General features: G+C 40.5%; 1 protein-coding gene across 1 annotated transcript in view; it reads left to right on the forward strand.

Annotated features, from left to right (window-relative positions):
- RERE (arginine-glutamic acid dipeptide repeats) overlaps window positions 1-23,604 on the forward strand; it is a 409,563-nt gene that overhangs the window by 58,370 nt on the left and 327,589 nt on the right. The gene's annotated exons all lie outside the window — the stretch shown is intronic.

Raw genomic sequence — 23,604 nt, forward strand, 5'->3', positions numbered from 1 at the left:
TTTTCTGTAAAATGGGGTTAATAATAGTGGCTCTTCAAGGCCCGTTGTGAAAATTACATGGGTCACTCCTAGCAGCTATGTAAGTTTTAGCTGCTCTTGTATTGTTTACTTTGATTTTACCTGTTTTGCAGTAGCTAAAGAAAAGTTATTTGGGGAATATTTTTTTTTGAATATTTTATTTATTTATTTGAGAGATAGGCAGCAAGAGAGGGAACACAAGCAGGGGGAGTGGGAGAGGAAGAAGCAGGCTCCCAGCAGAGGAGCCTGATGTGGGGCTCGATCCCAGGATCCTGGGATCACACCCTGAGCCGAAGGCAGACGCCCAACAACTGTGCCACCCAGGCGCCCCTATTTGGGCAATATTCTTATAGTACAATCAAATGGGGGAATTCATTATAATTTCTTGGAATTAAGCCTTTTTTTCCAGCTTTGCTTTTTATTTTACCTCCTTCTTGCCTTGTCTGTCACTAGATGAGGATGCTGATAATGTAGTTACTTCGTTCTTTTGTTTGTTTTTGTTTTTTTGTGAGTAAAGCGATAGAATTTTATTAAGCAAGGCTACAGAAAAAGCTCTCAGGAGTGAAAGGGGTCCCGACAGGGTTGCCTACTTGATTTTTTTTTTTAATGAAGTGGATCCTAAACTAAACATTTAGTATAAGAATAAAAAACTGCAAAGGAAGATCTTCTCTGAGGTAGTCTATGGAGTTAACTCTAAAATTCTATTTAGCTTACTAGTTACTATAGGAATAAGCACAGTTCTTGGGACTCTTGACAATAAAACCATGCATATTTTACACATTGTTTCTCCTGATACTGTAGAGGGGATCAGCAGAGCAAAACTAACCAGGTCGGCATAAGTTTAACTTTGGCATCGCTTAGGAACCCTGGCAGAAACATGGACATTGCTATTTATTTAGAGATAAAATGACTGCACTCTTTTTAAATTAAATATTAAATTACATGTGGTCAGGCTGGTTGCTTCTGAAATGCTGGGATGCTAATTTGTGATGACCTGACAGGGGCAGCTCTTTGAGACCCATTCTCAGCGAAGGCTCCCCTGCTGCTCCAAGACCAGCAGGTATGTGTGGTTTCCCTAGATACTCTAGGGTAGGAGAATTATTTGTTCTTACTGTTTGGCCTCTTCATAATGAGTGAAGGAGAAGATGCTATAGAAAATCGGAGAATCTAATTCTAGTTGAATCCATAGTATTTTATTAATGCTTTCCACCCCCCCCCCCCCCCAGGCCAGATCATGTCTGGTGACCTTTTGTGTGAGGAAGTATTATAGAGAATAGTTTCTTTTCCTTAGGAACAGTACCGACCTTAGGCAGAATTAGGAAATGAAAAAAATTTGCTTTAGGGATCATCCCTCTTCTTTTTATGTGACCTTCTTATGTCCTTCACCAGCCCAGATACCCCCCTCGCAGATGCCAGCGCTTATTGTCTTACACATGCCCCACCACTCCACTGCACCGTGCAGCTGCCTTCTGCCATCTGAGTGAACAATTACACGTTAAGATGTTTTACCCAGAATGCTCCCAGAATTATTTGTATAAAAATAAGGTGTAAATAAATCTTAGGTGGATGTTACTGCGTGCTTATTGGATGCCAGACACTGTTCTCACAGTGGGTTAAGGACATTTATCGTAACAATACTATGCAGGAGATATTATTATTTCTCCATTTTATAAAGGAGAGAGAGTAAACTAAAGCAGAGAGAGTAATTTTTTTTAAAGGTTTTATTTATTTTTTTGACAGAGCGAGCAAGCATGACCAGGGGAGCAGCAGGCAGAGGGAGAAGCAGGCTCCCTGCTGAGCAAGGAGCCAGATGTGGGACTCAGTCCCAGGACCCTGGATCATGACCTGAGCCGAAGGCAGACGCCTAAGGGCTGAGCCACTCAGGCAACCCAGAGAGAGTAATTTATTTATTTATTTATTTATTTATTTATTTATTTATTTATTTTATTTTTATTTTTAAAAAAAGATTTTATTTATTTATTTGACAGAGATAGAGACAGCCAGCGAGAGAGGGAACACAAGTAGGGGGAGTGGGAGAGGAAGAAGCAGGCTCATAGCGGAGGAGCCTGATGTGGGGCTCGGTCCCATAATGCCGGGATCACGCCCTGAGCCGAAGGCAGACGCTTAACTGCTGTGCCACCCAGGCGCCCCCCCGAGAGAGTAATTTAAACAAGGTTTTACAGATAGGAAGCGGTAGAGCAGGGATTCAGACCCTGGCAGTCAGGATCCACAGCCTGAATCACAGGCTGAATCACTGTGCTGAACTACCTCTCTGTCAATGTGTATGGATTTCCGAAGTTAAGAGAGTTCCAGGTAGTCTAGGTCAGAATGCCTCTGTGTGTGTGTGTGTGTGTGTGTGTGTGTGTGTGTGTGTGTGTGAGAGAGAGAGAGAGAGAGACAGAGAGAGAGAGAGAGAGAGAGAGAGAGAAATGTGTAGGGAGGAGTGGGAAGAGAGGTTCAGGGATTTTTGCCTTCTCTGCCCCCTTTTCATCTTCAGGATGGCCAGTGTTGTATGAAAATCAGCTTTTTAAATAATTTACGTGCTTGTCCCAATTCCTTTCCTTCCTATTCTCCCAAAGGTCTGGTTAAGAGTATTGATGCAACTTTTGATCTGGAGGTTGTAGGTTTGAGCCCCACGTTGGGTATAGAGGTTACTTAAAAATAAAAAAATCTAGGGGCACCTGGGTGGCTTAGTTGGTCAAGTGTCTGAGTCTTGGTTTCGGCTCAGGTCATGATCTCATGGATTGTGGGATGGAGCCCCAAGGGCAGGCTCCATGCTCAGCAGGAGCTCCCCCCCCCCACGTGGGCACTCACATGCCCGCACTCTCTTTCTCTAAAGAAATCTTTAAAGAAATCTTCTAAAAGAAATCTGATTCTTTAATTTTGAGCAAGGTACTTGTCTCTTCAAAGCACAGTCTCCTTATCTCTAAAATGGGCATAAGGCTAAGAATACCTACTCTTAGGTAAAGATCAAATGACGGAATTGATATGAATTGCTTGGTGTAATTCTTGGAATGTCCTAAGTGGTTTTTTTTTTTTTTTTTTTTTTTTTTTTTTGTAATTACAGGGTGGGCAGAGGGGGTTCATGGGTGTTTGTAAACAGGGACTGCTTGAGTAAGTGTCTTCCAGAGTTAATGAGAGGTCATCATGAGAGGCAGCTGAAGGGCGCTGTTTCAGGAAGGGTGCTATCGTGTTTCTAGCACTTTGGAGCAGCTCATATTGAAGACAAGGTTGATCATTGCTTTTGAAATGATATGTTTGGTATTACAGAAGCTTGAAGCTATGAAAGACAAACTGTGTCTGGAAATCTTATTAACCTTGGAGCTTTCCATAGCTGATAAATAGTAGAGATTAATTTCAGAGAGTATAGGAAAAAAAGGCAGATGGATTTTGCATATAGAAATATATATATATATTTTAAAGATTTTATTTATTCGACAGAGATAGAGACAGCCAGCGAGAGAGGGAACACAAGCAGGGGGAGTGGGAGAGGAAGAAGCAGGCTCATAGCGGAGGAGCCTGATGTGGGGCTTGATCCCATAACGCCAGGATCACGCCCTGAGCCAAAGGCAGACGCTTAACCGCTGTGCCACCCAGGCGCTCCAGAAATATATATATTTTTAAGTCATATCAAGAGAAGGGAATTCAGAATGTGAAAGAAAAACGATTTTTATGTGGCGATAGCACTAGTTTTTCTAATGTCCATTTAAATGATATTTAAGTTTGTTTTTGCCAGAAACCTTAAAGTAGCAAACATTTCTCTGTATTACAGATGAGTGAGAAAATGCCTTTTTAGCCAAAGCAATTTTGTAAAATATGTCTTGATTCTTCTGGATACTTAAAAAATTATTTTTCTAATTAGTTTAAAATGAGATCTGTAAGCAAGCTTTAAGCTCTTGGGTTAAAATCAGAGCTAATATTTGTGACCTTTTTTTTTTTTTTCATTTAAAAATAAAGGTGGTATTTAAAAAGAAGCCTCCCAGGGTGCTGCTCAGTTGGTAGAGTGTGAGACTCTTGATCTTGGGGTTGTGGGTTCGAATACCATGTTGGGTGTAGAGATTACTTAAAAAAATTAAATCTTTAAAAAAAAAGAGAAGACGGGCGCCTGGGTGGCACAGCGGTTAAGCATCTGCCTTCGGCTCAGAGCGTGATCCTGGCGTTATGGGATCGAGCCCCACATCAGGCTCCTCCGCTATGAGCCTGCTTCTTCCTCTCCCACTCCCCCTGCTTGTGTTCCCTCTCTCGCTGGCTGTCTCTATCTCTGTCGAATAAATAAATAAAACCTTAAAAAAAAAAAAACAAAAAAAAGAGAAGAAACCTTTCAAGTTAAATGAGATCTTAAAGTCCTAATTGTTCATAATTTTAAAGCATGTAGCAAGATTCCTTTTTGACGGTTGAAATCTTTGTTATTCTTCCTGTTTAGTGTAACCATTAATTCTAAAAGCATGGAGAATTACAAACCTTGGCAGGTGCTATAAAAAAGTTGTGTAGGAAGAATTATCTAAGAGAGATGGTATTTCTTCTGCATCCAGTTTGCAAATCCTACCCCCATTTCAGATGTTTATAGTTTTATCCCTTCCTTTACTGTCTTTTTCCTTTCTTCTATCATTTAAAAAACTAATTTATTTAAAGTAGGCTCCATGCCTGTTGTGGGGCTTGAACTCATGACCCTTACATCAAGAGTCCCATGACTACTGACTGAGCCAGCCAGGTGCCCCTTTTCTTCTACTGTCTTTACTATCTTTCAGTGTAAATTAAGATCTTTTACATATACACAGTCTTTATCAAGAGCCAGAGGATTTTAATATAGCATTTGTTTTATTATGCACGTCTTAGGGAATGGAAATGTGTATATGTATATATTAATCAGAAGCATTTAAATTAATTTTTGAAAAATACTGATTAAATTATTAGTCACTTTTTCAGAAAAAAATATCCCTACAGTGGGAAAACCTTGTTGATAATTGGCATGACATTGCCTCGTATTTTTTGTCTACTGTGGGCAGCTTTTGACAGTTACAGAAGATGTCCGTAGAATCCACTCCTCCTGGGAAATTCCCTGGGGTGACTGCCTTTAATGGATCCTGGCCATGAAGTTATACCCACCTGAGTGTTAGAGTGAGCTGTGACACGAAGCCTGGAGAGTTCTGTACCCATCACTGTAGCCTTTGTTTGAAGCATTTTCTACTCTTTTTTTTCTTGGCAGTTTATTCAAAGGAATATTTGCTGTGTTTACTCTCTATTTGGTACCTATATAGCTTCAGCTGTCAGAAAAACAGTATCCTGAGATTCTGTGTCTAACAACAGTATTTGTTTGTATCAACTTAAGGCATTTGATATAAAGAAATGATGTGATTCCAGCAACAGGTAAAATGTATCTTTGTTCCAACTCTGTTTTTAAAGGTACTGTTGGTATGTTATAAAAAATCTGTGATCTGTAATGTGGGCTAGGCAGTGGCAAGAGTATAAGTGTATCTGGTGGCTAAAATTAAAAAGTTTTATGGCAAGGGCTGCCTGGGTGGCTCTGACGGTTGAGTGTCCCGACTTTTGGTTTTGGCTCAGGTCATAATCTTGGGGTTGTGGGTTCAAGCTGGGCACTGGCTCTGCGCTCAGCTCGGAATTTGCTTGTCCCTCTCCTTCCCCCTCTGCCCCGCCCCACCCCTGTTCTGTCTCGGTCTCTCTCTAAAATAAATAAATAAAATATTAAATAAAAAAGTTTTAAGATAAAAAAGGGGAAAAAGAACCTAGAATTATACAAACCAGAGGCAGAATCCACTAAGGCACCATGGCTATTTGTAGATGACTACTGCGCCCCAGTTAATGAGTGTTTTCTTATTTTGATGCCTGATAGAAAAAAAAATTTTTTTTTAACCCATGGCTTTTGTGAGGAGGGGATCTTATTTTGGGAGTGGGTATTTTGAAGGCATAAAATGATATACAATTTTATTTTACTTTAAGAGTTTTATTTATTTGAGCAACTGGGGGTGGGGGGGGGCGCAGAAGGAGAGGCAGACTCCTCGCTGAGCATAGAGCCAGATGCAGGGCTTGATCCCAGGACCCTGAGATCGTGACCTGAGCTGAAGACAGATGCTTTAATTGACTGAGCCACCCAGGTGCCCCATACCTTCTTTCCTAAAATCTTTAGTAACAGCTAGGATTGGGAATATTGCTAATGAGACAGATTAGGAAGTAAAGGAGAAGTAGGTTTTGGGGGTACATTGTATATGGGATATCTAGTTAGAGAATTCCAGCTGGCCGTTTGTGTATGGGCTTTGAGTTTAGGAAAAAGTTCTGTGGCCAAATAGCTAGCAAGGAGGTGGTAATTAAAGAAGGGTGTCTTACATATACATAGTGGTTACTCCGCAAATCAAGCATCATGCCATGTGTTGATTTATCTCTTTTTCCACAGTGGTAATTGGCAACCAAAAAATGGTATATTCGAAAAAGAAGCAAATTCTAGGCTGAGCTGTTATCATCTCTGGACTGGTTGCTCTTTGCAGTCACTTAACGGGCCTTGTACTTCTAAGAACTCTCTCCCGCTTCCCCCATCCCCCCAGCCCCCATACACACACACAGGGTTTTTACAACACTGCAGGAAGTGACCTTTTTTTTTTTTTTTAAAGATTTTATTTATTTATTTGAGATAGAAGGAGTAAGCAAGAGAGAGAGAGCATGAGTGGGGGCCGGGGTAGGAGGGGGAAGGGCAGAGGGAGAGGGAGAAGCAGGCTCGCTACTGAGCAGGGAGCCCAATGTGTGGCTTGATCCCAGGATCCTGGGATCATAACCTGAGCTGAAGGCAGATGCTTAACCAACTGAGCAACCCAGGTGCCCTGCAGGCAGCGATCCTTTCAAAACCTAAGTCATACCCTATCCCTCCTTTGCAGGAGACTTTCCTGTGGCCTGACATTTCTCTCATAAAAGCCAAAAAGCCTTACAGTGCCATCCAGACTTTCCACGCTCATTCCCACCCTTCCGTGCTTGCTCACTCACTCTGGCCACATTGGTTTTCTAACTGTTCCTCTTGCCTGCCAGGAGTGCTTTTTCCTTCTGGCCTGAGCACTATTAATGATAATGTAAAGCAGACCATGATCATAACTTGTATTAGTCAGTACTGAGTTAGTTGACAGGGGACAGAAGTCCAGCTTAAACAAAAAAGGGAATTTGAGTTTGTATAATCTGAAAGTTTTGTGGGTGAACCTGGGTGGAGGTTCACAGAAGCAGTGAGGATCTTTTTTTCTTCATCTTCTTCCTTTGTTTCCCTTCGTGTTCACTTCATACTCATGAAGCTTTCCTCATGTAGCAAAGATGACTGTCTGTAGCTCTAGGCCTCATCTCTGTAGCTGGGGCATCCAGCAAAAGGATTCTTTTTTCTTACGGTTCTAGCAAAAATTCTGGGGAGGATTCCAGTTGGCTGTGTTTGGACATGGGGCCATTCTTCAACCAGTCATAGTGGCCAGAAGGATTTAGCACACTGATTGGGCAGCCCTGGATCTACCCAACTACAGGTTATAAGATCCCCACAAGAAGAAAGGATTCTTTTCCTAGAAAGGGGCAGGAGGAGGCTAGACGGACAAAGCCATCATTAGACTACTATTTAACATGAACGTAGATATAATCTATTTTAACAGAGGTATAAACAAGATACTTGATAAGACCCAGGAAGCACCAGCTAAACCTGATTTTGAGGACCAGAGGAATCTCCACCAAGATGACATTTAAAGTGAGCCTTTCAAAAGTAAGATGGATGTTGTAAAATAGAAAAGAAAGGGAATGTACTTGAGGTGGTGGAAAACTGTGCTGCCAAGACTCAGCAGTTGGAAGGAAGGGCTGAGGCCAGAAGTTTAATTCTTAAAATTAGAGTACAAGGAGTTTAGACTTTATTCAGTGCATGGTGGAATCCAATAGTTTTTAAGCAGGAGAGTAATCACATCAGACTTCTCTTTGCAGTGGTTTAGCCAGGTGATCAAAAAGGCTGAACCAGGCCAAGAGTGGTGTGGTATAGAAGGGGACAGATTGGAAAACATTTGGGAAACAGAAATGAAAGTACTTGATGATACCTGAACATGCGAAATATCAGTAAATGGGTAAAGCATAATCATGGCAGTAATTGAAATAGCCTGGGGTAAAGTGGCCAGCATTGAGTAGCACACACCTCTTCACTGACCTGCTTGACTTGGGGTAGCAGAAGCTGCGTCACCAGTGCCGTTGATGTCAAAAATCAGATTGTTCTAATATATGGTATCTGTTTTCTTGAGTCTAGGTGATTTTGAAGTTTTCCATTTTATTTTATTTTTTAAATATTTATCTATTTTAGAGAGAGAGGGAGAGCGCTCGTGCATGTGGGTGCCCTCACAGAGTGGGGGTGGGGGCAGAGGGAGAGGGAGAGGGAGAAAATCTCTAGCAGAGCCCAGTGCGGTGCCCCCCCCCCCCCCCACCAGATCTCGTGGTGAGATCATGACCTGAGCCAAAACCAAGAGCTGGTTGCTCAACCGACTGTGCCACCCAGGCGCCCCTGAAGTTTTTCATTTTAGACCATGGTCATTTTTCTCCATGAATCTGCAATTCCTGTTTATTTTTTCTCATCTAGATTCTAGGAGTCTTTTAGTATGTGGATGATACGTTTTATTTCTTTTGTGTTTTACCATGAAACTCAGTATAGAAATGTGCACTTGGCTGACTGAATATTTGTTAGCCAGCGTCTCTACTTTTACATTTTCTTGTTTTATTTTACAGCCTTATTAAAATCTGAAGGTGATCCGTTCCTGACCCAGTAGATATTGTGAGCTATTTGATCAGTTCTGTATTCCCTAGTCTACTCTAATGGCTAAATGTCACTCCTGACTGTATAATTTTCTCTGTACTTGGTTGAGAGCTTGCGCATCAGTTACGTTGCTCTGCACAGGACTTTATGATAGAGCATTTACGTATGCAACTACCGTGACTTACTGTCGTGTTTGTGAAGGTGTGCAGTATCAGAGGAATTTTACCTGAAGAAAATTCTGTTACAAAGGTAAAACTGAATTTCCTCTGTAGTTAGTCTGGATCTCATAATGTTATGAGAGATGTGATATAAAATTCCTATCTTGCCATGTATGAACAACGTAAGTAATTTGTATTTTCTACAGCAGGGTTTTCTCCAGTGCTGAAGCAGGACATAGAATTCTTAGCCTTTTGTTAAAATGTACTTGAGCAGTTACTCAGGGGCCGCCTTAGTGATCTTTGGGTGTAACTTGAATAGCAGTTTAATTTCATAAAGTCCTTTGGGCCTTGAGTTAAATTAAAGAGAATTACCTCTCAAATATGTGTCCACTCCCACTTGGAGAGCTTTTCATTTCACAGCCTCCATATTAAGATCAATTTCTGGGACTCTATTTTCATTCATTCAGCCCGTATCTATTGAGCACCTACTGTGTTTCTCACAGTCTAAAAGGTGGGGAGGTAGCAATGAATACAACAAACCAAGTATTTCTTTATTCATGGAGAAACACTCCCGTGGGGGAAGACAGACAGTAAACAAAGGAGTGTAGACATGTTGATGGTGATAAGCCCTGTGGAGAAAAATGAAGCAGGAAAGGGAGAAAAGGAGTGCCAGGATTTGGCTGAAGGCGTGATAATGGTGGGTTTATAAAGAGTGTTTGGGGAGGATGACATTTGAGCAAAGAAGTGTCATGTAGATGTCTGAGGAAAGTCTATTCTCTGGTGGAGGGAATGGCTAGCTCTGAGGCCTTTTTTGAGTTTCATTTTACTGCTTGGCTATACTTGATTAGGCTATGGATGTATATACAAAGAAACTATGTAGAGAATGAGCTATACATCAGTTGGAATAAAAACAATTAAAAATAATCATATAAACAGGCTAGGTACTTGAATTCTTTTCTTGGTACTGGAGTAGTGTTAAAATATGTGTGGAGTGGGGCCCCTGGCAGGCTCAGTTGGTGGAGCGTGCGACTTTTGATCTCAGGTTTGTGAGTTTGATCCCCACATTCGGTGTAGAGAATACTTAAAAGTAAATTCTTTAAAAAAATGTATAGAGTGTGTGAACATGTGTGCCCCTGGCTGTTTCTGTATGAAACAAGGCAGCCCTAATAATTACACGGTAGAATGTTGTTATAGAGGAAGTTGTAATCGGTCCTTTGAGTTCAGCAGTCAGCCTGTGTTCATTATATTTTTGCTGTTAGATTAGTACTGTGAGTATTGGGGAAGATAGTAAAGTACAAGATATTATGCTCTGGTCCGATTGGCCAGACTGTTGTCTATGTGGATACTGTAAAACAAGCTAGCGTGGTTGAATGGGAGCAGTACTGAACTAGTATTCCTACGTACTTTTCCAGAGTGGCAGAGTAACTCTGCATACCAGCTCTGCAGCTTTTACTCCTTATAGTTCTGAGCAAATCCTGGGAGAGTCAGCAAGAGAGAGAATCTCTTTTTGGTGTAGGTGTCAGAGAAGAGCTAGTTTTGTTTTCAGATGGGTTCAAAGTGCTTGAGAGCACTGTTTTCATTGCATAATGATTCTAGAACTATGGTTGGGTAAACAAGTTACTGAAAACAGTTATGAAGTATTGATTTTCTACGGTGGAACCATGGTGTGCTATGGAGTGTGTTGTAATATTTGATTTTTATTACTGGGTGTAAATAAACTGAATCCTTTGGTATACATACTACATAAGAATGGCACTGTTCACCTTGAAAACCAACAGTGTTGTTCCTTATCTTATACTAGTCATATTAATTTTTATTACCAGCTGGTTGAATTAGTTTTTTTTCCCATTTGAGGAGTAGACTTTTTATTTTACTTTATTTTAGTTGTTAAGTATGAAACAAAGGCATTTTCTCCTCATCCTTCGAGTGATGTATGGGTAATCTTTTTATTGCATGTACACTGATCAACATGTCAGGTCAGGTATTAATGTTATTACCAAAGTATTTTCCTTTTAAGCTGTTACTTCATAAAGTCTTTTTCCTCCTTCATTCAACATTCATTAATTAACTGATATTTATTGAGTGCCTACTTTGTTCTGGACATCTTTGGGATTCAGTGATGAGGAAGACCTTTTTCTTCATGGAGGTAAAAGTATGGAAGATGAAATAGATCGTTAATTACAGTAATGTGTGCTATGTGTTCTAAACAGGGAAGAAGAGGGTTCTATTTAGGTATACTTAGCAGGGACACTTGACTTGGAGCAAGAAGAATGATGAAGAATCAGCTAACTGAAACATGAGTATGGCAATATGAAGGAAAATGAAAGGCCATTTTGGGGATGGAAGAAACCCACATGCACTGGCCGAGAGGCAAAACAGAACAACAAAAAGCAAACATTTATTTGCACATGGCAAACAACATAAAATTCCTAATATCTGGAGCATAGATTATTATTATTATTATTATTATTATTATTATTATTTTAAATTAAGTAGGCTCCACTCCCAGTGTGGCTTTTGAACTCATGACACTGAGATTAAGAGTTGCATGCTGTACCGACTAAGCCAGCCAGGCATCCCTGGAGCATAGATTTTGAGGAGGAAAGTTGCAAGGAACTTTCAAAGCCATTTTTATTTTTGAATCCCATCCTATTGGCACTTGAGAAACGCCTGAGAGGTTTGAAGCAGTGGATTGACAGAATTGGATTTGCCATTTTACAGGGATCATAGTGGTTGCAGCTGAAGGGAAAAAGAGGGCACATCTGTGGTAGGAGGCCTATGGCTGTGATAGCAACACTTGAAAGAATTGTTGTGAGCCAGGAGTGGGGCATTAGCAGTGGGAATGAAAAGAAGTGGATGGGTTCAAGAAATACTTGGAAGATATGACATACAGGACTTGATGACTGAAGAAGAATCAAGGATGTGCCTCGGTTTCTGTCTTGGGCCAGAGTGATAATGATGATGGTGCGTATGCCAATTGTTGATTTATTGCCTCTTACCTCCAAGTTTGCTTTTTACTTCCTGCTCTGTGAAAATGAATGTGGACCCTTTAAATACTTCCCCTTGGTCAGTGGCAGGAGAAAGGAAAAGGTTTTACTTGCTGGTTCCAGTGTGCTTGCCTGGTAGCCTCTGGCAGCCCTCTCCCACCCACCGCTACCTTGGGCGGTTTTGTAGCAGGGTGCCTCCAGTGAGATACTTCCCCGCAGAACTGCTTTCTTTGTCATTCTAGAGGACTGATTTCTAGCAGGTTCCAGAGGGTGGATTTCCAGAAGTTCCACTGGATGTGAGCCCTCTCCATCAAGGTCTGGATCTCAGTCCTAGGATTGGAAGAAGTTTTCCGTGGGCGCTCTGTCTCAGCCCTAAGGGTAGTGGTGATGATATATTTTGCTATGTAATATTATATTTACTGTTATATTTTATGTCATCTCTTCTTTTATTCCTTAGAGTTTTACCTATTTCTAGCCAGTTCTTTATTGCTCCAGTTCCCTGTTGTAGTTAATTAATTCTTTATTTTAAAAACTTTTCTGGGGCACCTGGGTGGCTCAGTCGTTAAGCCTCTGCCTTCGGCTCAGGGCGTGATCCCGGAGTCCTGGGATCGAGCCCTGCATCGGGCTCCCTGCTCCGCTGGAAGCCTGCTTCTTCCTCTCCCACTCCCCCTGCTTGTGTTCCCTCTCTCACTGGCTGTCTCTCTGTCAAATAAATAAATAAAATTAAAAAAAAATAAAAACTTTTCTTATTCAAATTACTGTTTGTTTTTTTCTTTCCTGTTAGACTAATTCTGATACTGTGCTCTGACATGATCCAGGAATAAGAACATATATGGGGAGGGGGATAGATAGTCAGTTTGGTTTGAGACATGCTAAATTTTGAGTATATGACACTGATGCAGAGATATCCAAAAGTATGTAATATATATGGGTTTGGAATGAGCTCTGGACTGAAGATGCGTTAGTGATTGGCCAGGGAGAATGTTGAGGAAAGAGATAACAGGTAGGGCCCAGGCTAGAGTCCTGTAGATCACTTCCCTGAGGCCTGTTCAGTTGAAGAGGAGCCTACTAAAGAGCCTAAGGAAAATTGGCTGCAAAAGCAGAACAAGGCATTACTGAAGGAAGAAGTTATCAGTGATAAATGCTACTGAAAGGTCAAGTAATAGAAGGAGTAGAAATTGTCCACATGTAGCAAAAGTAGCAAACAGCTTAAAAATATTTGTTTATTTGGGAAGCACTACTAGAAATTCCACTTGCTTAAGTGTACCAAGTATCTGGGTCCCCATTCCTAGTAGTATGGGTTCTGGAACCTGGCTGCTTCGGTGAGAAATGCAGGTTCCACCATTGACTAGCTGTGTTGTCTTAGACAGCTGGTGAAGCTCTGTGTTCCCTGCTCTCTCATTTGTGTGTAGAGTGTACAGGGTCAGAGTGATGTGTTGTTCATCATACTTTATTCCTAGGGTTGCAGTGAGGGTAAAATGGGTTAATATGTAGAAAGTGCTGAGCACAGTGTTGGCACTCAAACCCTAGGTAGACTGCGACCTGGTGTTGTTGGAATGCTGGGCATTGTGGTGAGTGATGGGGGCAGAAAGATGATCAGGGCTGCAGCCTCTGCCCTGAGGGCGTAGTGGCGGGCGGGGGTGGGGAGCAGAACCTCACTGATACAGTACAGTGTCAGATATCAGGGAGAGGCCTGAATAAAGTTTATGCCTGAGGGATGCTGACGAAGAGTCCAGAGGAGGTGAAGGCTGGGTTAGATCTTAGAGGGGTGCAGGCAGGAGGAATAGAGTGCTGGACAGCGTTTTCCCACAGTGGAATCATGGCTGGCCCTGGAATTGGGGTGGATTGATGGCAGAGGTATACCTCATCTGAACACACCCTCAGAACAGGTGTTTATTTTACACCCTGTGTCCCATAGTATACTTCACAACAGTCTAAAGCTACTTAAAACGTACTTGGTGCCAACATCACTGCCTGTGAGTTTTGAGTGTTGTGAGTTGAAGTGTTCTAGAAGGGGAGTGAAGGGCTGCAGCTAGTGCTGCTTCATTGGGTTTTACCCTTAGCATTGAATAATTTTGCCCAGTTCCTGGACATTGATAAAGCTCAGAACTGCTTACAGTTCACATGAGTTCTCCTCAACTTGCAATTCTTTTTGAAAAGTTTGAACTGAAGAAATGGGAATTCCTAAAACTGTGGCTGTTCTTTTAAGAGCTTACATTTTTGGAGATTTAGGAAATAAAAGTGTGATTAACTTTTGATTCCTTGGAGGAAGAAAAGCAATAATCCAGCCTTAAAACTGGGTGATTTCTTCTCTGATTGGAATGTTCTTTTCTTTTTTCTCTATCTAGCAAACTACAGCCCCTCCTCAAATGGACAGTTCAAGTATCCATTTTCTGTGGAGCCCTTCCGGGACATTTATGGTCTTCAAACCCACCAAAGCACTGTCCTAAAAGGAGTCTGGTGTAGTGCTGGATAAGCTTTCACTGAGGACCCTTAAGTCAAAGAACAAGCACAAAGCAACAAGCATTGATTTGAGTTTGTTAACTTAAGATCCTGGTTGAGGATGTCCCTTGGCTGGAATGGTACTCTGATCCATAAATTCTCTTGAAAGTTTTGCTTCTGGATCTTCAGAGGGAGAATGAATATATTCTCTACAGAAAGACTAGAAGATTTTTTTTCCCTCCAGAAGGAGAGTTAAACCATTCTTTATTGGGTAGGACTTTAGGGAATTATACAGGAAGGGAGCTAAGAAGGAAGATGTCAAACTGTGACCCTCTAAAGGTTTTTGTTTTTGTTTTTCCCTTGCTTCTCTTAGATGTAACAGACACCTATAGGGAACTCTTTGTTTTTGGTGAAGACCAAGTGTTTATGTAAAAGAGCATTGAGAGACCAAAGGAAATAAGACTCTTGGGGCGATTTTACTTTGCTTGACTATAGCTTGTGTAAAATGAGGATGGCAATTGAAGTCTGATTCTTCTGATAATTGCCTCTTTTGCTTGTTTGGGTTATAAATCAAGGGTGAGAACCATTACCAGATTGTTGTATTTTTGGAATATTTGGGTTGTTTTGAAGGTTGATAAAATATTTCATATTGGTGATTTATTGAAGAGTTGAAAGAAAAACATGATATGCACTTTAAGAACAAGTATAAATTTTGTAGTTTAAATAGAGAAGAATTGAAAGAATTGTATGGTGAACAGCCCATACCTACTACTTAGATTCCATAGCTACATTTTACTCTGTTTGCTCTGATATACATTTACTGTATTTACTACTATACAGTTGATATTTGAACAGTGTGGGGAGGTTGGAGCTACCGACCTCCCTGCAGTCAAATCCGTGTGTAACTCTTTTTTTTTTTTAATTTTTTATTTTTAAGATTTATTTATGGGGTACCTGGGTGGCTCAGTTGATTAAGTGTCTGCCTTCAGCTCAGGACATGATCCTGGGGTCTTGGGATCTAGCCCTGCATCAGGCTCCCTGCTTGGTGGGGAGCCTGCTTCTCCCTCCCCTCTGCCTCTCTCCCCTGCTTGTGCACACACTGTCTCTCAAAAAAATAAGTAAATAAAATCTTTTTATTTATTTGAGAGAGAGTGCAGGGTGGGGAGGGGGAGAGGGAGAGGGAGAGAGAGAGAGAATCCTAAACAGACTCCATGCTGAGTGGAGAGCCTGACGTGGGGCTTGATCTTGTGATCCTGAAATCAGGACCTGAGTGGAAACCAAGAAGTGGCTGCTTAACCGACTGTGCCACTCTGGTGCCCGCACGTATAACTTTTGATTCCCCCAAAACTTAACTGCTAATAGCCTACTGTTGACTAGAAGCCTTACTGATTAACACATATTTTGTATGTTATATGTATTATTTACTGTGTTCTCTTTTTTCAAATTATTGAAGTAAAGTTGACATACAGTGTTATATTAAGCTCAGGTTTGCAACATAGTGATTCAACAGTTGTATATATTATGCAGTGTTCACCATCATAAGTGTAGTCACAAGGAGGAGAAGACACATTTGTAGTACTGTGCTGTATTTACTGAGAAAACTAAAAAAAAAAAAAAAAAAAAAAGGAAAAGTCCATGTATAAGTGGACCTGCACAGTTCAAACCCATGTTGTTCAAGGGCCAACTCTGCTGTGTAAGCATGTATCTGTCACCTGTCCGTCCCTTTATTTGTGTTCAAGGATTATCATTGCAGCATTTTATATTCTAGCAAAAGGCTACAAACAGTATAGGAGAATAGGTAGATGGATAGGGTACACCCAGGCAATAGAATTCTGTGTAACAGTTGAAAAGAGTAGGGCACCCAGGTGGCTCAGTCGGTTAGGTGTCTGCCTTGGGCTCAGGTCATGATACCAGGGTTCTGGGATTGAGGCCCGCATCGGGCTCCCTGCTCACGGGGGAGCTACTTCCCTCTCCCTCTGCCAGTCCCCCTGCTTGTGCAGGTGTGCCTTCTCATGCTCTCTCAAATAAGGAAGTCTTTCAAAAAAGAAAAAAGAGTGAGGCACTTTGTGTATATTGACCTAAAACAATGTCCAAGATAAATGAAGTAAACAAAAAGTTGCATAAGGATATGTGAAGTATACTGCTATTTATTTGTATAAGAAAAAAAGGTATTTACGCATATATGCTGTATATGCATGGATTATCTCCAGAAAGCTTAAATAAGAAGCTGATAAAAAGTGGGTGTTTATCTTGTAGCCTCCTACAGTAATATATAGGTATATACATATTGTGTATATATTTTATAAGTAATATGTAATATATAGCTTGTACATGTTACATATATATTACGAATTTGAAATATTGTTGCCTGCTTATATTAACTGTTAGAAATTTTATGTCTTCCTGTAATTTTCAGATGTCAAGATGTCAGACTCATAGTACTTAGATTTTTCAGATGGTAACAAATAAAAATTGGAGCCAGATAGCTAAGGTTTGAATTCCTGCTTCCCTATTTACATGTAGTATACATTTTACTGTCAGTAAAATAAGGATAATTTTTGTGTAGTTACTAAGAATTTTAACTTTGTTTGTTCATGGGAAGTCCCTAGTTTAAGTACAGTAGCTGGCACACTGTGCATGACAATTAGTAAATATTAGGTACTATCAAGATGCATAGAGTTTTATGGGAGAGGCAAAGAATAAATAGTCTTAAGTATTTTGAGGCACCTGGCTGTAGTTGGAAGAGCATATGACTTGATCTCAGGGTCCTGAGTTTGAGTCCCATGGTGGATGTAAAGATTACTTTATAAATAAATAAACTTAAAAAATAATTTCAGTATTTTATTTTTTAAAGATTTATTTATTTTCTAGAGAGTGTGTGTGTGGGGGTGGGAGGGAGAGGGAGAGAGAGTCTTAAGTAGACTCTGCACCGAGCATGGGACCCAATGGGGCTCTCGATCTCAGGACCTTGAGATCACAACCCCAGCTGAAACCAAGAGTCAGATGCCCAATCGACTGGGCCACCCAACTGCCCCAGTTTAAGTATTTTGTATGGGTGTTTCTATGGGGATATAGTAAGTAAGGGGGCAGTTAGAGAATACTGTAGAGAAGGGACCTTTGAACAGTTCAGATGGGTGAGTGAGAGATTAGTTAAGGAAGGCCATTTGGGATGTAGGAGTCCTTACACAGAAGCAAGAAGCAACGTGGATGAGCTCATAATGGCTTGAATCGATATAGGCTATGAGAGAGAAAATGGCTGTTGCTGCTAGCTGACACTTACTGAGCCCTAAGCTAAGGTACTGTTCTTTGTGCTTTTTGTGTTTTAGTTTATTAAATTTATTAAATTCCTGTAGTAGCCATGATATCTGTACTGTAATTCTCTTCATTTTACTAGTGAGACTGAGGCAGGGAGGTGAATAAACTCACACAAGGTCCATGTTTGCATGTACTGGTGTACTCATTATGCTGCCTGGTGAGACTAGTAGCTAGGAATAGGGCAGATCTTGAGCAGTGTGTGGATTCACTTTCATAAACTTTGGGAAACTATTAAAAGATTTTAAGCAAAGAGTGAATATCTCATTTTTGTACCCTGGGACAACCAACCAATGATAGCTTGGGGGAAATGATGAAAGTCTTGCTCTTTATCTTCCTTCTATCCCGTATCCTTTATGTTCTGAAGAATTTGTACAATTAATCGTAATGCTTTTAGAAAAGTGGAAGAGCTCTTTAAACTCACATTCACTTTGTAGTGAATATGGAGCCATTTTTAGGACTTCTCCAGCTGTACCAAAATAAAGGCAAGAATCAACAGTAACAGTCCTGTTATAAACATGTTTTGTCTTAAGCTCCTCTATTAGTTATCAATTGTTGTATATCAGATTACCCCAAAGCAGTGGCTTAACACAATATCCAGCATTTAGTATCTCCTACACTTTTTTGGGGCCTGGAATTTGGCTTACCGGGATGGTTTTGGCTGTGGTCTGCAGTCATTGGAAGGCTTGGCTGGGGCTGGAGGATCTAGTTTTAAGATAGTTCGCTCAGTATGGCTGTCAAGTTTGGGCTGACTTTTGGCAGAAGCCTTAGTTCTTTCCACTTTGGAACTTCTTCATAGGGTTGCTTGAGGATCCTCATGATATTTCCAGAGGAAGGGGTCCAAGAAAGAAGAAGCTGCAGTGTCTTTTATGACTTAGCCTAGAAGACATTGTTGTTGTTCTTCCAATGTTGTATGATTACTCAAGTTAGTCCTGTTCAAATGTGGGATGATACCATAGGAGGGTTTGATTATCAGGAGGCAGAGATCAGTGGGGGCCATTTGGAGACTGGGTACCATTGTTCCCATGAAAACATTACTGAATAGGATAATAAAATTTAGAACTGGAAGGAGCCCTAGCTTAGAGTTTTAAAAGTGTGGCCCTAGACCATCAGCATCACTTGGGAACTTTTAAAAAATGTAATATATGACTTAAAGATGCCCAGCAATTAAAAAAACAAAACAAAACAAAACAAAACAGACTTTAAGGGCACCTGGCTGGCTTGGTCAGTGGAGTATGCAACTCTTAATCTCGGGGTTGTTGTGAGTTTGAGCCCCTTGTGGGTGTAGAGATTACTTTAAAAAAACAGACTTTATATTTTAGAACAGTTGTAGATTTATAGAAAAATTGAACTGATAGTACAGAGTCAGAGTTCCTTTAGACTCAACACACACACACACACACACATACACACACATACACACACATACACACATACACACACACATACACACACACACACAGTTTCCCATACTATTAATATCTTACATTAATGTGGTATATTTGTTACAATTAATGAACCAGTATTGATACTTTATTGTTAAAGTCCATTCTTTAAGATTCATTCTTAGTGTTGTAAAGTTCTGTGGGTTTTGACATATGCCTGATGTCATGTATCCATCATTACATTATCATGCAGAGTAGTTTCACTGCCCTAAAACTTCCCTGTGCTTCACCTGTTTATCACCCCTGGCAGGCAGTGGTCTTTTTACAGTGTGTAGTTTTTGTCTTTTCCAGAATATCCTATAGTTGGTATCATACAGTGTATATCCTTTTCAGAATGGCTTCTTTCACTTAGCAACGTGCACTTAACGTTTTTCTGTGTGTGTGTGTGTGTGTGTGTGTGTGTTGATAAGTCATTACTTTTTCTTGCTGAATAACATTCCAGTATATGGATGCACCACAGTTTGCTTATCGATTTACCAATTGCAGGACATTTTGGTTGCTTCCTCTTTTTGGTAATTATCAGTAAAGCTGCTATAAATATTTGTGTTGCAGGTTTTTGTGTGAGCATGTTTTCAAATCAATTGGGTAAATACTTACATTTGAAATTGTGGGATTGTGTGGTAAAATGATGTATGTTTGACTTTTTTTTTTTTAAGATTTTATTTATTTATTTGACAGAGCAAGAGAGCACAAGCAGGGGGAGCAGCAGAGGGAGAGGGAGAAGCAGGCTCCCCGCTGAGCAGGGAGCCCGATGTGGGCCTCGATCCCAGGACCTGAAGGCAGATGCTTAACTGATTGAGCCACCCAGGCACCCTGTACGCTTGGCTTTGTAAGAAACAGCCACACTGTGTTTAATGTTTGCTGTAGGTGCAGGTGCTTCAGCTTACTGCAGTTTTCTTGTTTTTTTTTTTTTTTTTTTTTTTCCTTTTTTCCCTTTTTTTCCTTCATGTTGTCTTTGGGTTTCCCTAAGAATTCCTTCTTAAATAGGATCTGTTTTGCAGCTCTTAGTTGTAATCCACTGTTACTTATACAGGAGCCCTGTTGATTTGGTGATAAGGCACTAGGGAGGAGGAACATTTTATAATCTTATATTAAAATTTGTTTTTTAGTGGGCCTAAGTCCCTGGGCTGTGATCTTCAGAAGTTTCTTAGCCTCTTCCTCCACACCCCTTCCCCCATGCCCCTTCTGTGAGAGAGGAAGGCAAGAGGGGGCTGGAGTTGACTAATTCTATTTTCCTTAGGTCAGATAGGCTCTGACAAAGCAGTTGCCCTTAGATGGCAGGATTTCCTTATGGAGGATGCTTTGAGCTATTTCAAAATGGTTATCCACTCCCCGCCCCAAAAACACTAAGGGATTTTTCTCTGATCTTCATGTGAGAACGTGGTGGGGCTCCTGAAGGTAAAACTTATATCTGGGTCTCCCTAAGTCTGGACCTCCAGGAGTTTTTAACTCTCAAGTGAGGCCTTAAGTCTTTGGAAATTTGTTGATATTACCATTCAAGTGTTCTTACCAATTACTGGCTCTTGTAGTTTTGCTTCAGGTAAGCTGATCTCAGCTGTGATTCCCAGTATTTTCTTTTCTCTCCACATTTTGGGGTGGTGGTTTACCCTTGATCTAAATTCTCTGATGGATCTAAGAAAAGTGATTGATTTTAGGGTTCTTTTTTTCTTGCTCTGAAGATTGGAGTGATGACTTCCAAGCTCTATGGATCAGAAACTAAATCTGGAAGTCTGACGCCCCGCAATCTTTGTTTAAACAAATCTCTTTGGGTGGTTCTGTTGAATGCTAATGGTTGAGACCCACTGATTTAGCCCAATCATCTCATTTTACAGATGAGAATACTGAAATTTAACAAGGGCAAATGACTTTTCTTTCTTTTTTTTTTTTAAAGATTTTATTTATTTATTTGACAGAGAGAGACAGCCAGCGAGAGAGGGAACACAAGCAGGGGGAGCGGGAGAAGAAGAAGCAGGCTCCTAGCGGAGGAGCCTGATGTGGGGCTCAATCCCAGAACGCCAGGATCACGCCCTGAGCCGAAGGCAGACGCTTAACGACTGCGCCACCCAGGCGCCCCTCAAATGACTTTTCTAAGATTATACAGAGTTCATACCTAGATTAGAATCTGGCTCTCTTGACCAGATCATCTTCATACTGTTTTTCTGTATTTACATATAGTTACCTTCATGGGGATTAATTATATTTCATATTGTAGGTTGTGGAAAATAATCTTTATTTTAGTACTTCACTGATTTAAGTCCTTGATATTTACTTCAAATTCATTTTGGGATCTGGTTATAATGATACTTATTGTCATAGTTATCTCAGGTCACTTGAAATATTCTCTTTGATATGAATATCAACCCACTTCAGAAGTGAGCTCTTACTGTAGCATGGCTGTGAGTAAAATTGTATGTAGAAATTTTTATTTTCCCCATTTATTCCTTTTAGAATATTTTAAAGTACCTAAAAGGAAACTGTAGAGCTCTTCATGTAGTCTTTTGGAAAGCCTAATCTGTATGAACCATTATGTGGGATGAATCAGCTGCATCTGTCAGTTCCTTCTTCCCACATGTTCCCATCATGTAATTTCCTTAATTTTTAGTACAGACTGGATAGCAGCTGTAATGCCTTTTTTCTCTTCACACCAGCACCCCTCCTGTACTTGTGTTTATGGCATGCTTCTGAATCTCTGGAGAAGCCTGGGAATCTTTGTTCTAGAGCAGGAATTGGCAGATAGTAAATATTTTAGCCTTTGCAAGCCGTGTTGGTCTCTGTAGCAAACATTCAGCTCTGCCCTCGTAGCAAGCAAGCAGTCAGCTATTAGCTCTGTGTAAACAAATGGGCAAGGCTGTGTTCTATTAAAACTTTATTTATAAAAACAGGCGGCATGCGCTTGATTCCTGGGTCCTAGCTTGATAGCCCCTGTTCTAGAGTATAGAAATACTATTTTCCCTTTTATGCTTCAGAAGACGCTCCTGTTTTTATTTACTGGATTAGAGCCCCAAGATCACTTTTATTAGCTTGCTTTCATAAGTAATAATAGATATTTCGTTGTGGAACATTGCATCTTAGTTTTGGTTTCTTTTTTGAGACCTGCTTTTTTGGTGTCGAAGAGATACAGATTTTTTTTTTCTCTAAACAAGATTTGAACAGGGTTGAGACTTTATTGTCTCATGTGAATCTAGATTAAAACAAGTTAATACAAACAAACCCGGTCACTATAATAGCTGAGGCAAGCTATACCATCCGTGGCGAATGGTAAAACATGTCTTTTAATAAGTTCATAAAGATAAAGAATAATAAGCAATCTCAAGTTATGGTGTGTTGTAGGAGCCTATGGAGTTACTAGGTTAGAGAGATGGTTTTAATTTACTTTGAGTCCTTGGCAAGTTGCTTATTGCTTGCTTAGGAAAAGTAGGTATTGGTGTTTGTGCTTTGCAGTTAACACAGGTCTTGGTTGCTATGGCTTGTCATTAGCTCCTTAAGATCCCTTTAGGACTCTGGTTGCCTGGCTAGAGAAAAGTCAGGAACTGCTGGAGCTGAGAGGACAGATGCAAGCTGAGAAGTAGCCCTGGGGAGCACTGTAGCTATATGGGGCCAATGTTTGTATGTTTGGTCAAATGTATGAACTTGGTGTTTTGCTAGAGAGAATGCCTGGCCACCTCGGTCAATTAACATATGCTACAAGTCATCTTTGTTTCAGAGATCTCTGCAATTTGAGTCATTTAAAACTTAAAAAGATGCAAATATAGTTAAAGCGTCTGTCTTCGGCTCAGGGCGTGATCCCAGTGTTCTAGGATCGAGCCCCACGTCAGGCTCCTCCGCTAGGACCCTGCTTCTTCCTCTCCCACTCCCGCTGCTTGTGCTCCCTCTCTCACTGGCTGTCTCTGTCAAATACATAAATTAAAAAAAAAATCTTAATTAAAAAGATGCAAATATAAAATTCTGTTTGGGTGGTTTCCTGTCCTTTGGGAAGTACTGCTGACCTTTAAAAATGGTAGGTAATTGAAATATTCTAAGACTTAGAATGACTCTTATCAGTCCATTTAAAAAATGGTCAGTCTGCAGTATTAGAATACTGAAGGCTTGCTTAATTAGAAGGGTCTTATAATTAGAATTTAATTATTTCAGACTAAAGAGAATACCCGAAGGAGACTCTAGAGGGCAGTGTAACTCAGCATGTTCATGTTTCTGGTATTTAAGTTTTGCTTTGGAGAACCAGTCTGCATTGCGAACTGTTTCCCCACTGCACAGAGTATCAATTTAGTAGAATGTGAGTTTTGGAAAGAAATGCTGTGGTTTGGCTTAGAAAGGTTGCTTAGTTAATATACCATAATTGTTGGCCTTAGGGAGTATCCATGCTTGGTTTAAAACATATTGGCTTAGAAAACCTGAAATTGTCTTATTGATCCAACTAAATTGAATTCAGTTTGCTTTTTAGGCATTTGTGGAACATCGAGCAAAAGGAATGGTATATCTTG

Source organism: Ursus americanus, chromosome 33 (genome assembly GCF_024610735.1).
Source record: "Ursus americanus isolate L20-20 chromosome 33, mUrsAme1.1.p, whole genome shotgun sequence".
In the NCBI taxonomy this organism is placed as follows: Eukaryota; Metazoa; Chordata; class Mammalia; order Carnivora; family Ursidae; genus Ursus; species Ursus americanus.